We start from the raw sequence: 17,362 nt of genomic DNA on the forward strand, positions 1-17,362 counted from the left end.
CACTGTGCCATTACACTATCATATATTCCATGGTACAGAACGATGCTGTGCTACTAATGTTGCACTTTTACATGGCATCAGAACGATGCTGTGCCACTGTGCCATTACAATATCATGTATTCCATGGTACAGAACGATGCTGTGCCACTAATGTTGCACTTTTACATGGCAACAGAATGATGTGTGCCATTAAATTAATACATTACATTTTTACATGACATCAGAGCGATGCTGTGTCACTGTGCCATTACACTATCATATATTCCATGGTACAGAACGATGCTGTGCCACTAATGTTGCACGTTTGCATGACATCAGAACAATGCTGTGTCACTGTGCCATTACACTATCATATATTCCATGGTACAGAACGATGCTGTGCCACTAATGTTGCACGTTTGCATGACATCAGAACAATGCTGTGTCACTGTGCCATTACACTATCATATATTCCATGGTACAGAACGATGCTGTGCCACCAATGTTGCACTTTTACATGGCATCAGAACGATGCTGTGCCACTGTGCCATTACAATATCATGTATTCCATGGTACAGAACGATGCTGTGCCACCAATGTTGCACTTTTACATGGCATCAGAAAGATGCTGTGCCACTGTGCATTTAAATTTATACATGTGATTACCATTAGGATTACTCACAATATCAGTATATATATTGACAATATATATAATCCAGAATTTGAAAACCTGAAATTCCTATAAAATAGTTAAACACTACACAAAAAAAACTTTATTCTTTCTTCGTGTCGTTTGTTGGTTGTTGTAATTCAATATGTATGAATGTGCATACAACATGCACACGTTGCCTTCTCAGCCAGGCACACCAATTAGCATAAACATCCAACCTCATTAAAAATTGCAACCATAGCGTCATTCCTAGTAGCGCATTTAACTAAATGCTCAAAATATAGATCCATGAATCCACATACCAATTGTCCATGAATAGCACGCAGAATTGAAATTGCAAAGAAATAAAATGACTATCAGAGTAAAACTCAATGTAGTCCATGAATTTCACAAAGAACATTGATGGCAGTCAAGCTATAAAAATACATAACATTCCTTTTATCAATGCATGCAGAAAGCATAGCTAGTGCTTCCCACACATAATATTTTCAAACGCTGCATGTATAACAAATTAAACAACACAGTACCTTAAATGGCCGTGTCATTGCAAAATTAAAATGATTACAGTGCAGCATCAACCTACCAAATAATTGAGAAAATGAATCACCAAATGTCAGCATTCTTAATATTCTTAAAACAGTATAAACTCTGCACCACAAATAACCGAAATGAATTCTTCCAGATAATGCTGTATGCCGTGCATTATTTCCACACTGAGAAGCTAATAAAATAGATCCCTGTAATGCACAACTGTGCATGCTAATAAAATAGATCCCCGTAATGCACAGCTGAGCATATAAGTTTCGCAAGTACTTTTAAGAAGATTGATAGTCCATATACTGCAAACTTCACCAAAGCATCATCAAAACAAGAACTTGCTTCCTTGACAGTGTGCCCATCAAAAATTACAACTGCCTTAAATGCTTGGCAGCATTTAAAACACATGCATTCAACAACCACATCACTAACTTCACCAAGTAGTCCTTTAAAATAATGTCACAGCATTCAATACAATCTTGGCCGCACCCACATCCTATCAAATACAACATGGAAGCATTGGTAACGCTAAAGACCGCTTCACCGTAAACAATATCATAAACATTTCATCAATGGAAATGGTAAGAAATATTTCAGGCATTCCAAATCCTTTCGAATTTGAGAAACATCACTTGTATGAAAACTGTAAATTGTCCATGAATTGCACGAATAAATCAAACACAGCACAGACAAATTCAGAACATTGCTCTTTGTGCATTATCTATGCGGGAAACAATGGTAATGCCCATAGAGCTTCCATTGATGTACAATGGTTTCGTCAACGTGAAAGACATTGTTAATGCCACATCACATTACAACACAATTAACTACAAATGAATGGTGATTCAATCCCTACAATTACGGCAGTGTTACATCATCAATACAATAGTACCTGTGGCATCCTGTCATTAAGGAAACACAGAAATTGTACATTGGAATTGCTGCCGGTGGAAACACATACTATCCCTTGTGTCATGGTAACCATTACTATTGTACCTTAATATTATTATTGCAGTGTTCAAACTGCCAAAACCATAAAGATGTGCATTCTACATTTTGATTTTGAATGTATGTCATGAATCACAGATTGACTAAAATCCAGTGCTTTCAAATTTGTATGACACTTTGCACATGAACCTAACCCATGAATATCACATTAATTCCATGAATTTCACGTAGCAAAAGAACAACCATAACATGCCTATAAGGACTAGCGCCAATCAACTATAACATGGCAGTATCAGCATTAATGGAAGTATTAACTAGGCAACACATAACATTTAATTTTGTTACTACTAAAATATCATAAAACATTTACTGCATTTATAAATCAATGTAAACAAAATGGATCACTGTGCAAACTTATTTACAGTCCATAATTTGCACGATGACTGTAACTGCATTTGAAGCACAAGAGGAAAACATAACATTTCCTTTTATCCAAGAAAATGGATCACTGTGCAAACTTATTTATAGTCCATAAATTGCACGATGACTGTAACTGCATTTGATGCACATGAGGAAAACATAACATTTCCTTTTATCCATACATGCGGGAGGCCTTACCAGCATCCCCCCCCCCCATGTTGCATTGTTAATAGCTGCCGACATGTTCATTATGGATACATTTAACACACAGTACCTTTTTTCTCAGCAGAACAGGAACATTTCCGATGCCCCCGCGTCCCATTACAATTAGTTGCTGTAACATAGTCGTGTCTCCATACACGCTGCCCCCATGGCAGCACCACGACTGATGAGCAATCATGAGAAAACATTAAACCTCTCACAGGTAGCTCCAATTTCGGGACCATGGCCGCATAACACAAAAAATATTTTCATCTGCGAGATCCGCCGGTGGCGTATCACTTGCTTGCATTCCTGCCTGTATCGCAAATCCTGAGGTCACGTCATCACGTGAGTAACGCCTCAAGGTCCTTTCCTTTAATGTATCTTCCGCTCAGCATAACAGGGGACGGAGACTACGACGCTGTCCAGCAACGGAAAAGGAACCTTCAGAGACACAGCATTCGGGCCTGCGCCATTGCCTACAGCCGAGGCATTGCGTCATCATTAAGGCAAATGCTCTCAGGCCGCACAGTGCTCCAGACGCGCAACTGTTCCAACAGTCGACGCTATGCTTCAGCACTCTTTGATGGCCCAATTCAGTCACATCCATATAGTAAAAAGCCAAATATTAAACGCTGCCGTGTGCCCACAATTTTTTTTTTGAAGTTGATATTGTCTGATTATAAGCATTATATTGCCGGCTTATAAGCATTTAAAAGAAGCATAATTCTCTATGGAAAACAGGATGCGCCAGCAGCTTCCAGCGCGCAGAACAACAATTCAGCTGGCCCATGAGCACACGCTGTGATGAGCAATTTCATACACAGTAATTTATTAGCGACTGCATTATAAGGGAATGTAAATCCTTCTCTAGCCCTGTAACTTAGTCATTGTAGATGATATCCCTTATTTTAACTATTGCTGCAACGCCTCATCCGAAAACACAGTACCTTAAAGTATGGAAGTAAACAACTTCTCCAGCAGACGCTGCGTATTGGCTGACTGCCATAGATTCACAGGATTTACACCTTGCACAGATGATTCATTCAGTCTCCTCACATGGAAGCTGGCGCTGGGCTGTGCCACTGCTGGGCTCATCAAAGACCTCTTCCATAAGCATTTCCATATGTCAGGAGACAACAGAACCTCTTCAGTGGGTCCTTTTAACTTGGGATCAACAGGCAAATATATATCCGTGCAACAGGAACCAGCAAGCACCTGTTGATCCCATCCTCGTCGCCATTTGTAGTATCGGAGATGGTAAGAAGACATCTGGATTCAGGTAAGGCACAGGAGACCAGTATATATAAAATGAGTAAGTTTATTGTTTAGTTACAGGGCTAGTTGGTTAGAAAGGCAGGGAGATAAATACATGACATCCTTTCAGTAAGGTACTCCCATCCTGTGTCCCCAACTGTAGCTCTTGGAACTCTCAGGTCCCATAATGTTCTATGTGACACAACTATATTCTACCAGCAGCACTGTGAGCACACAGTGCAGATAGATAACTACAATACTACAAGGACCTAAGAATCCAACGAGGGTAAAGCTGAGCCGACCTGCAATGACGACACCTCCGGTGGAGCCCCGCTGAACCGACTCACCACTTCCCAACGACAGAGGAGATCTCCCGGCTGGAGAGTCTTCTTCCCCTGACTGGTGGGAACAACCAGTTCCATTGCTTTTTCTTCGCTTCCAGGGCGTAGTGGTCGAATTGCCCGTGCTGAGCACCCCGGCAACAGGATAGCCACAAGCCCGTACTGCGACCAAAAGGTGGTGCCTTGTGACGGAGCACTCCGCGGCTGGTCTCTTCCCTGGTGGTGCAACGATCTTCAACTTTCATTCGACGACGAGATCATCTCATCTCTTGGCAAAGCCCCGACTTGCACCCACCACCAGGAACAACTGCCCCCGCCGGAGCTATCTCTCCACATACAAGGTACCGTGTCTGCCTGGCTTCCCTTGTGACGGTTAGCGTGAGGTGTCTTAATCCTTGCCTCTCCATCGGGTCGCCTCCAGTTCTTCTTAACTTTTTGTTCTAAACTGGTCCAACCTTTCTGTGACAATTTGCTACAAAGACTCGAAGTGCATTTACACTGTGATACTTTTTGGGACATATCGCCTTGCCTCTCTCCGAGTGGGCCTGGCCTCTGAACTTTGTGATCCACAGTAGACCCTGCCTAACTTGCCTTGCATTTGCTTCGTAAAAGAGTTGGTACCGTGTTGGTTTCATACCCTGCCTTTTCTCTCCCATTCTAACGAATATTAGAGTGCCATCTAGGTTAAAGCATTCACCTCTGTCTGCAAATAAGTGGTGCCGTTGAACCTAGACTTGTTGAAATATTGTTAGAGGAGTGAGATACTTATAGTAATTGTAATTGAAGTTGTTTGCCGTATTAGTCCCAGTGTATTTTTCATAGATGTGTTTTTATAAATAAATAACTATATATCTTTACACCCAAGCTCTGTTCCGTGTCTGCTTGTTCTACTGTGTAAATTGCCCTATTTTGTACACTCCACATACTGCCTAACTCTTCTTGAGGGAAGTATGACTGCTCAGCCACAGCTACCAAGTGAATCTGTGTGGTACAGACTGCTACCAAGTGGGTTTACTGCCAAACACCTGTAGGCCTAAATCTTTTGCAGTGGTCCCAGAGGGAACTGCACAGGTTTCCGCTTAACACTGGTGTACAGTGGTGGGATTTGTATCGAGTATACAGTTTAGAGTGCTTTTCAACACTTTAGGATAACTAACCACAAAGCTTAGCACTAAAAAGCAACTTTCAAAAACATGTCTACTATGGAAGTTTACAGTCAAGAGTCCTTGTCAGGTGAAAATACTGAGAGTTTGAGAGCTCTCTGTAGACAAGAGAATCTTTCTGTAAGAGGCAAGAAAGTAGAACTGATAGCGAGAAACCAAAGTCTGGGTACTGGTTCAGAGGAACCAACTTCTCCAGCGAATGTAGAAAACAGTGATGGTATTGATCTGAACCAAAATCTTGATAATGAGTCAGAAGAGGAAAGTGAACCTAATGAAGTTAACCACTCTGAGCCTCTGTCTGCTTTACCTACTGTACCTACGGGGCCCAGCCCAGGTCCCACATGTAACCCTGCTTATTTTGAACTTGAAAAAATGAAGCTCGAATTAGAGTACAAACGGTTTTTAGCCCAATCTGAAAGAAACCAAGAGCTAGAGTTCAGACGAATGAATGCCCAAGCTGAGCAGAAGAAAGCTGAGTTAAGACTCAGAGAAATAGAACTTAATCATGAGTTAGAGATGAAAAAGTTGTCTGTGGAAAATGCTTCTATCTCCTCTGGTTCCTCTAGAAGTTCCAGTCCCAAAAGACCCTGGATGCCTAAGGAATTAGTGGGTATGTATGAACCTAGATTGGATGTGTTGGATTGGTTAAAACTGTTTGAATATAATCATGGGCTCCAGGACATCACAGGGAATGAGTTACTTCCCTGGTTGTTCTCTAGGCTTCCCCCTGTTGCGACTGATGTGGTAATGGAGTTGGGGGAGGTGGATAAGAAGGATTACGAAAGTGTGAAACTAGCTTTGATAGCTAGGTTCGGGAAGACCCCTTCCCAGTATCTTAAGAGGTTTAGAACCCCCAAAAAGCATGATGGTACCCCTTGGGCTACCTGGGTGAGTGAAGGGTTGAAAAACTTAGAGGGATGGATTAAGGGTTACAAGGTGAACACTTATGAGGGTATGAAGAATCTTTTTATGTTGGAGTTTATTTATGATGCCTGTTCTCCTGAGCTCAGATAACACTTGGCTGATTAGAAGGAATTGGATTCCAGGAAGCTAGCTAAGGCTGCTGACTTGTGGGTTGCCAACAGGGCTACTCAAAAGGATTCTGGGGCAACTCAGAAGAAGGATGAGGGAAAACAGCCTAAAAAAGACTCAAAAGAGAATTCTAATAACTCAAATTCCAAAGAGGGCCCCAAACAAAGCCATAAGGGTAAGCCACAGGGAAAACCGCAGCAAAATAGTGTACCTTCTGGTGCCAAACCAGAGGTAGGCCAGAACAAGCCACCATTCCAGAAAGCATTTGGTAAATGCTTTGTTTGTGGCTCGACTGACCATGTGAAAGGAGATCCCAGATGCAAGGGTAAACCTTCAGGGGTCCAGCTTGTCTCCTTAGCCTTCGCTCCAGATGAGGAAGTCCAAATGGCAAGTGGACACTTTCTACTACTGGCTGATGAACCCACTGGAGTCTCAGCCAGTGTTTCTTTAGTGTCTCTGGGTTTGTGGGAACAACAGAATTTAGATGTCTATAATTCTATCCCAGAAAATACTGAAGAGTATTATAAGGACAGTGTCCAGGTGAATGGTCAGGAGACTCCTGCCATTACGGCATGATCAAAACCTGGAGAGGTCAACTATCTGGTGGACTTGGGCAATCCCAAGGAGGCTCCGACAGTCTTCCACACCAACCGACTCAAAGCGTATGTCTCGAGACCTGATGTAGGAGCGTTGCTTCTAGCATCATCAGAGGAAGAAGAAGAGAGTAAATCTCTTCCGGATCTCCTCAGAGGCTTACCTTTAGACGAAAAAATTGAAGGAGTGAATCTCTCTTCAAATCTGACACCTGAGCAACAAGAAGAGTGCAAATCTATGTTGAATCAGTTAGCCTCTCTGTTCTCACTTTCACCAGGCTTGACCCCTTGGGGCCAGCATGACATACTCACTGGTGACTGTCTGCCAGTCAAAAGCAGAGGATACCGAATGTCAGAAAACGTACAAACACACATCAAAGGTGAGGTCAGCAAGATGCTTGATCTCAGGGTAATAGAGCCCTCTACTAGTCCATGGTCTAGCCCAGTTGTGTTAGTACCAAAGGCAGGATCTAAAGAACTTAGATTCTGTGTGGATTATAGAGCTCTTAATGCAGTCACCAAGACGGATGCCCACCCTTTGCCAAGAACAGATGAGTTGGTGGATAAACTTTGCGCCGCCAAGTTCCTCAGCACATTTGACTTGACGTCAGGCTATTGGCAAATAGCCCTGACAGACCATGCCAAGGAGAAAACTGCATTTTCTACCCCCGTTGGCTTATACCAGTTTAAGGTAATGCCTTTCGGATTGAAGAATGCACCTGCTACGTTTCAACGGAACTGTGGTGGATAAATCTTTTTTTCAGGCAGAGGATGTTGCTAAGGCACCCAAACGCCTCACCAAGTTAGCTGGAGGGCCTGTGCAGATGCTTCCCCAATTACCAGTTCTCATCCAGTGTAACGACATGACTGTAAAGATACCTGTCAGCATACAGAGTGAGGTACCAGGACGAGTTCTGTTGGGTAACGATTTAAAAACTCTCGGAGTTGTGTCTCATACCCACAGACCTCCTAGTAAACGGTTACAGGAGCTAACCAGACCTGCAAGGGAGAGAACCATGAGAGGTACTCCCCAGGAGATGATGAAGAAAGATATCACTCCTGCTCCACTGGAATTGTCAGCTGCTGTCTCAAAGAAATCAGAAGCGAAAGGGAAACCTAAGACTTCTATTCCAAAACCAGCAGCCAGCATTCCAGTGCAGCCAACAAGGACTTCCCCGCGGTTGTCCAAAGTTACACCCGTAACTCCCCCTCCAGCTGACGCTGAGAGGGTGGTACAACCCTGTGTGGTAGAATTAGACTCTGAGGAAGAGCTAATGGAAAGCCAGGAACTCATTGGAGATCTGGATCCTGTTGACCATCCTGAGCTGCAGTCTTTACTGGCAGAAGGTGGACCCAACAGGGCGGACTTCAGTAAGGGACAGAGGGAATGTCCAACTCTGGAAGGTCTTCGCCAACAGGCAGAAGCTCAGGCCGAAGGGCAAGAGCCTGGGAAATACAGGTTGCGCTGGGAAGATGGCCTCTTCTACAGTGAACTGACCGTGTCTGCACCTGGAGACTACAAACGACTTGTAGTACCCAAGAGAACGGACCACAGTTCTTGCAGTTAGCCCACGAGATTCCTTTGGCTGGTCACTTGAGTTTCAAGAAGACTAAGGAAAGGCTCTCTCTCTACTTTTATTGGCCGAAGATGGGGGCCGAAGTAGAAAAACACTGCAGGAGCTGCCACACCTGCCAGACCTCTGGTAAGGTTGGCTCCAAGAATGTGGCACCTTTAGTGCCTCTCCCAGTTGTGGGAGTCCCATTTGAGAGAGTAGGGATTGACATTGTTGGTCCCCTTGATCCTCCAACCTCCTCAGGCAACGGGGTTTATACTTGTTGTAGTAGACCATGCTACTAGGTATCCTGAGGCAATTCCTATGAGGACTGTTACAGCTCCGGCTGTGGCTAAAGCCCTCCTTGGTATTTTTACCAGGGTCGGGTTTCCTAAGGAAGTAATCTCTTACAGGGGGTCAAACTTTATGTCCCACTACATGAAAGCCATGTGGAAAACCTGTGGAGTTACTTACAAGTTCTCAACAGCTTACCACCCACAAACCAATGGGTTGGTAGAAATGTTCAACCGAACCATGAAGAGCATGATAGGTGCTTTAGAAGAACCCCTTAAACGAAAGTGGGACCTTCTACTGCCATGCCTTCTCTTTGCTTATAGAGAAGTCCCTCAGGAGGGAGTAGGTTATTCTCCCTTTGAGCTCCTCCATGGTCATCCCGTCAGAGGTCCATTGGCCCTGAGTAAGGAGGGGTTGGAGAGTGCTCCTTCCCCCAAGCCAGTCAGAGTGACTGACTACGTGATAGGTCTCCGGAGGAGAATGTCGCACATGATGACAGAAGCAAGTGATAACTTGAAAGCTGGACAAGCATTGGTCAAGCACTGGCATGATCAAAAGGCTAACATGGTTGAGTTCACTCAAGACCAGCTAGTTCTCGTTATGATCCCAACAAGGCAGAGGGCCTTGCAAGACAAATGGATGGGACCCTTCAGAGTTGTGGGTAAACTTGGAGAGGTCAACTATCTGGTGGACTTGGGCAATCCCAAGGAGGCTCCGACAGTCTAGCGTATGTCTCGAGACCTGATGTAGGAGCGTTGCTTCTAGCATCATCAGAGGAAGAAGAAGAGAGTGAATCTCTTCCGGATCTCCTCAGAGGCTTACCTTTAGACGAAAACATTGAAGGAGTGAATCTCTCTTCAAAACTGACACCTGAGCAACAAGAAGAGTGCAAATCTATGTTGAATCAGTTTGCCTCTCTGTTCTCACTTTCACCAGGCTTGACCCCTTGGGGCCAGCATGACATACTCACGGGTGACTGTCTGCCAGTCAAAAGCAGAGGATACCGAATGTCAGAAAACGTACAAACCCACATCAAAGGTGAGGTCAGCAAGATGCTTGATCTCGGGGTAATAGAGCCCTCTACTAGTCCATGGTCTAGCCCAGTTGTGTTAGTACCAAAGGCAGGATCTAAAGAACCAAGACTGATGCTCACCCTTTGCCAAGAACAGATGAGTTGGTGGATAAACTTGGCGCCGCCAAGTTCCTCAGCACATTTGACCTGACGTCAGGCTATTGGCAAATAGCCCTGACAGACCATGCCAAGGAGAAAACTGCATTTTCTACCCCCGTTGGCTTATACCAGTTTAAGGTAATGCCTTTCGGATTGAAGAATGCACCTGCTATGTTTCAACGGATGGTAAACCAGGTTCTGAATGGGATGGAGGACTTCTGCATGGTATACTTGGATGACATAGCAGTGTGCAGCAATTCCTGGGAAGAACATGTAACCCACCTAAGAGATGTTTTGCAGGCTCTTGGACAAGCCAATCTGACCATAAAGGCGAGTAAATGCCAAATTGGACAGAGTAAGGTAGTCTATCTTGGACATGAGGTAGGAGGTGGAGAAATAAGGCCTTTGCTCAGTAAGATTGAAGCTGTGCAAAATTAGACAACACCTACTACTCAGACCCAAGTGAGAGCCTTCTTAGGTCACACTGGGTATTACAGGAATTTCATTGAGAACTATGGGACCATAGCTTCTCCTCTGAATGTCATCTCCTCTCCAAAATTTCCTAAAAAGTTTAGATGGAACGAGGAGTGCAATCAGGCGTTTGAAAACCTGAAAAAGGCTTCATTGTGCAGACAGATGCCTCTAATGTAGGAATAGGTGCCGTACTCAACTGGATGGGAAAGGTAGGGAGCACCCCGTTTGCTTCATCAGCCGCAAGCTGAAGGATCCTGAAACAAGGTGGACAACAATCGAAAGAGAATGCTTTGCTATTGTGTGGGCTCTGAAGAAGTTTAGGCCATACTTGTATGGTTCTACTTTTGTCATTCAGACTGACCACCAACCCTTGAGATGGTTAATGCAAATGAAAGGGGAAAACCCAAAACTACTGAGATGGTCAATCTGCCTGCAAGGGTTTGATTTCACCATTGAGCACAGGTCAGGGTGTCACCACCAAAATGCTGATGGTCTCTCTAGGATGTATGTCATCGACTAGAGGTATGATATTCATCCAGGAGTGGATTAAATCTTCCTGTCCCTTAGTCTGGGGGGGGGCGAGTGTTAGGGAGAATTCTCTGTTTAGGCTGAATTTCCTAACCTAGTGAGTCCCCCAGCAGCCTTGCTGGATTTCTGGAGTTTGTTTTTGTCCATCCTGCCAAGAGTGAGACTCTTTTCTCCCACTCTTGGACATGAATGTGGTTAATTCCTGTGAATGTCAAAGTGTTCTATGGGCTATGGGGTCTTTTACTCCATAGGGTCTCATGTGTTTCGCTATGTGTGTTACACCGCACCCTCCGTGCCGTAACACTGGGGCGTCCTAGAGGATCCCCACCATAAACTCCATACCTTGGGACTGACTACTGTCTCCCAGGGCATGTAAAGTCATCATTGGCTTTACTAGACCTAAATTTACTAACAGAACTAGTACAAACCATCCTATTGTGGACGTACTAGTAGGGGTAATTCGATTACCCCTGGGTCTGTTATACGAGGGGGCACTGTCCCGTCCCCCCTCTTCGAGTTTTGGCTGGTGGCAGTGGAAACTACTTGTTATATTCGCCCCCGAATATAATTCTATGGGATTCTTCCCATTGTTGGAGGCTAATACTTTTTCCCGTTAGTCTCTAACATATCGACGGTTTATTTGTCTTAAATAAATCTACCGGTCGGTATTTTCTGCCATAATTCAGTTTTTAAAATGGTGTCTGTGTTCACCTCTGTAAACTCCGAACCAAAGGTTGAGCCCTTTGTTCCACTTTTGGCGGGCTTCTGCACAGAAGCCCTCCAAAGTGGTGCCATTCTGTCTGGGTACCACAGGGGGTGTGAGAGGGGGTTTAGGCACCCTGGACTGAGTTGCCTTGCCAACTCAAGTCGCACTCTGGTGTGATTGGCCCAAGTGGTGAGCCACCCCGCTCACCACTTAGCGTGTTTTGATTGACAGCTAGGCTGAATGAATGGGGGTTTTCTGCACAAAAGCAGGGCTTTTGGGACTGGATCTTCAGAAGTCGCCACAGGACCTAAGAACCCGACGAGGGTAAAGCTGAGCCGACCTGCAATGACGACACCTCCGGTGGAGCCCTGCTTAACCGACTCACCACTTCCCAACGACAGAGGAGATCTCACGGCTGGAGAGTCTTCTTCCCCTGACTGGTGGGAACAACCAGTCCCTTTGCTTTTTCTTCGCTTCCAGGGCATAGTGGTTGAATTGCCTGTGCTGAGCACCCCGGCAACCGGATAGCCACTAGCCCGTACCGCGACCAAAAGGTGGTGCCTTGTGACGGAGCTCTCCGCGGCTGGTCTCTTCCCTGGTGGTGCAACGATCTTCAACTTTCCTTCGACGACGAGATCATCTCATCTCTTGGCAAAGCCCCGACTTGCATCCACCACCAGGAACAACTGCCCCCGCCGGAGCTGTCTCTCCACATACAAGGTACCGTGTCTGCCTGGCTTCCCTTGTGACGGTTAGCGTGAGGTGTCTTAATCCTTGCCTCTCCACCGGGTCGCCTCCAGACCTTCTTAACTTTTTGTTCTAAACTGGTCCAACCTTTCTGTGACAAATTGCTACAAAGACTCAAAGTGCATTTCCACTGTGATACTTTTTGGGACATATCACCTTGCCTCTCTCCGAGTGGGCCTGGCCTCTGAACTTTGTGATCCACAGTAGACCCTGCCTTACTTGCCTTGCATTTGCTTCGTAAAAGAGTTGGTACCGTGTTGGTTTCATACCCTGCCTTTTCTCTCCCGTTCTAACGAATATTAGAGTGCCATCTAGGTTAAAGCATTCACCTCTGTCTGCAAATAAGTGGTGCCGTTGAACCTAGACTTGTCGAAATATTGTTAGAGGAGTGAGATACTTATAGTAATTGTAATTGAAGTTGTTTGCCGTATTAGTGCCAGTGTGTTTTTCATAGATGTGTTTTTATAAATAAATAACTATATATCTTTACACCCAAGCTCTGTTCCGTGTCTGCTTGTTCTACTGTGTAAATTGCCCTATTTTGTATACTCCACATACTGCCTAACTCTTCTTGAGGGAAGTCTGACTGCTCAGCCACAGCTACCAAGTGAATCTGTGTGGTACAGACTGCTACCAAGTGGGTTTACTGCCAAACACCTGTAGGCCTAAATCTTTTGCAGTGGTCCCAGAGGGAACTGCACAGGTTTCCGCTTAACAGTCACACACCCTTGTTGGAAAAAGATTCTTTGGAAACTAGCAATTAATTTGCCAAGTGCAGCGAAACTTACCTCCAAGTAGCTTTTAGTCCCGTAAAAAAAACGGCAGCAGTAGATCATCAAAGCTGAAACGCCAGCTTAAAATCCTACATTAAATAGACATACGTAGGTCACATGGGTCTGAGCCTACCATTTGTATCACGTGATGTGAGGCAGACCATTGATATGGTGAATAAACAGTCTCTCACTCACACAGGCCTCAGCGAATCTCAGCTGCAAAAGGCAGCGGTGCAAGCCTCTGATGGAAACTGGGCCGTTATCTGTTATTACATAACCCAAAGGTGACTGAAGTTACATTGAACTACTATCCAGCGGCAGCTGCGCATAAATTACTTTTAGAAATGGGATACGATCTATTGTAGCACATAGGTCCCAACTCGTGTTGGGCATTACATTGTGCTAAAAATGTCTGTGCCATCACTTTGAGAACTATATCTTAATGGCAAAGCTATATATAATGTTCCAGGGTTCCAGCTGTTCGTCCAATCAAGTTTTAAATTCCCATTGTAAAGTCCCCTGTCGAATGTTTTCAGATTAAATATCCATAGCTGATCTTTATAAGCTAGCTTATTTGCTATCTGTGCATTATTTTTCTCATTGATCTTCTCTACACAAAATCATGTGAAATCTTCCAAAGTATGACCCATTTCTAAAAAAATTGAAAAACAATGGGGCATTAAGGTTACGAGTCCGAATTTCTGATCGATGTTCATTAATTCGGAGTGGTACCTCCCTAGATGTCTTTCCAATGTACATCATTTTGCATGGACATTGAATGCCATAAATTACGTTTTTGCTTTTGCAGGTAGTAAACGTGCATAAACACCAAGTTCTGGCCTCATGTGAATCTCACTCTTTTTCTGCAGCATTTAATGAGTTTCTTTGGATAACCACGTTCACTCAACCTAGTTTCCAAGACATCAGCATGTTTATGAAATTTCTGAATGTCTGTACAGTTGCAGCAGTACACCTTTCGGGTGCTGGCTGTCAAAATGCCAGGTGGTGTTCCTTTCAGTCGATTTTCTGAAGAGTTCTACTTGAAGAGTGCTTGACCCGTTGAAAATAGACAGGTCTAAGAATGAAATTCTGGTGGTCGAATACTCAAATGTAAAATGTAGATTGGATTCGACCTGATTAAACCAGTCCATGAAAAGTTTCAATTTCTCTACACTGCCTTCTTAAATGAGAAAAATATTGTCAATGAACCGACAATATAGTTTCATAAATCTGAGAAACGGATTGGCATTATTAAGAACACTTTGTTCTTCAGTCAAAGCCATAAAAATAATGGCTAAAATGGGTGCAAAAGTGCAGCCCATTCCAGTTCCGTTGCTTTGCAGAAAAAAAGTTTCTTTGAACACGAAAACGCTGTTAGAAAGCTGTTAGAGAGTACCAATGATGCACTTGCACTAAGGAATTGTGGGGGCACATTATGTGGTGTGGGTCGTCTGTCAAGCATGATTTCCAAGCTTTCAACCGCTTTATCTTGTGGAATATTGGTATATAAATCTTCAATATCAAGTGTTACTAAAACTACTTTGCTTAGCCTTCCACTAGATTAATAACATCCCAAGAATCCAACAAAAAAGTTGGAATAGACATTGCAATTGGTTTGATTAAAAAAATCAATGTATTGGGACAGTGGCTCGAGGATTGAACCACAACCCAACACCAGGGGCACCCTGGAGGGTTGCGAATATCCTTGTGGATTTTGGGAATAATATAAAAGAGCATAATATACGCTCCTCTGAATGATTGATACATTCACATTCTTTATTTGATAAGTATCAAATAGCTGCATAGCTTTCTCGCTCACATCAAGATTTTCCTTTTTATTTCTGCTGATGGATCCTCAGTAATCTTTTTTTTTGTATGTCCCGGAGTATCTAGCAGTCTGTGGGTTTCTTGATCATATAGATTTGCGTCCAACACCACAATTCCACAGCCTTTATCCGCCGGTTTTATGACGATCGAATTGTTAATGTCTTGGAATTCAGCTAGTTTCAAATTTGGGCAGAAAGCATGTCTTGGATGCTGTACAATTTTGTCAAGTTCTAACAAACCATTTTTTCAAAGGTTAACAATGCAGATGGAATATCAGAAGCAGTGGGAGTAAATGTTGACCGCATAGCTAGCCCTGTAATGTTATCTGGGTTTTGCACTTGCTCAATCCAGAAGTCAATGCTGCCTGCAAAGCACATCTGCAAGTCGTTTTTACATTTCCACGAGACTGGATGAATAAATGTGAGTAAAAGTGAGTTTGCCTCCGTGTTTACTCTTTTGCTGTGCACGCCTCCTCATGGAAATTTAGAATGTCATGCAGGGGGCACCAGAGCTAAGTGCTGACGTTGGTAGTCCCCTGCAGGCAATTTACATAACAATGGGCTTCATTACAACTCTGGTAGTAGCCGTGCGTTAAAAACGGCACGGCTGCCGCTGGAGTTGCGGCACCCGTGAATGGGCAAGAACCGGGTCATGCCGAGCTCGGCGGACCTGATAATTGCCCATTTGCGGGTGCTGGAATCAAGGGCGTCCGATCCCCATTCTATACCATAGGGTTGAATGGGGATGGAGACGTCGGCAGCACCGGCACATTCAGAGTTGTGCCGGTGAATCCGACATGCTCTGCTTGCTGGTGCCGTTACACCCACCAGGAAAAACCTGGCGGGTGAAACGGCACCCGCGAGCAGAGCACGTAGTATGGCAGTCTGGGAACTACGGTACCAGCATGCTTACCGGTACCGTATTTCCCGGACCGCCATAATTGTAATGAGGCCCACTTTCTTTTAAATGACCCTGCTAGAGTGTAAATGGCATGAACAGCTTACTCCTGGTTTGTGCGCCTTCATTTTACTCTACCCTTGTCAGCTGAGCTCCTTGGGTAAACTTGGACAATGAAGAATTCTACACATGGACAATAAAAATGGCAGCTATGCGTGGAATTCAAACGCACCCCAATGGCATCACTGGGCCAGGCCCAGCGATGTCCTCACGTTGCACATGGCACAGCAATAGTCTGTACTCTCCCCTACCATTTCTTTCTTATTTTACCCTGAAAAAACTGGTGCCCGTTTCCATCCATGTTTTGCTGCTCTGCAAACTTACAAATACAATTAAAATAAATACACACTAGAGAAGGCCCAATGCAGCCTCTCCAAAGGGCCCCCAGACCCGCGCCAGGACTAGGGGACATTTGTCCAGTCGGGAGAATGTGTCAGTGTCTCCATAGCACCGCAATGTCTCGCTGTCGTCCTCCCAATTTACTCCCCACTGCCCTTTCACAATGTCACATATTTAGCCTGTGTATCTCCTTCCTCCAACTCCCACTGCTTTCTCTAATCCTCTCTCCCCTCGTTTGCTCTTTCACCCTCCACCGCTGCATTTCTCTTCTCTCCCTCCTTTCTGGTCACAATATTTGCCTTTGCATCTCCCAGCTCTCACTCCTCATCTGGCTCCCTGTGCATTATCGTCACCCTACGTTACCTCCCTCTCTTACCTATGTCACTGAATTTGCCTTTGGGGCAGCTGCAGACTATGTTTTAATTTGCTTCCCTACAGTGTCCTCTGTTCAGACAGGGGTTAACTGCATGCTGTTCACGAAAGAAGTTAGTGTTGTAAGTGATATAAATGCACATTGTTCGTAAATCGTGAATTTACTTTGGAAGGGACACCAGCGATGCTCGGAGACTGCATGCATCAATCAAATGCATACCCATTAAGGTATTTAATTATACTGATCGGGCTTAATCCCAGGGATCTAAACACTTGGCAGGAGGAGCCAGCACTGTGGAAGGGGGTCATTGAATGGGTGAATTCATAAGAAGTCATTCACCAGGTGTACTCATGGTTGATTTCTGAATTCTGGTTTGTCTACTCAAAGCCCCACATTAGTGGGTACCCTTACCCTCAGAGGAAGAGTAGCTCCACTGCAGTGTCGGACGCCATGTTCCTCTCTCACAACTTGTCCATTCC

The sequence above is a fragment of the Ambystoma mexicanum genome, chromosome 1q (genome assembly GCF_040938575.1).
Source record: "Ambystoma mexicanum isolate Mex_15411 chromosome 1q, UKY_AmexF1_1, whole genome shotgun sequence".
NCBI lineage: Eukaryota > Metazoa > Chordata > Amphibia > Caudata > Ambystomatidae > Ambystoma > Ambystoma mexicanum.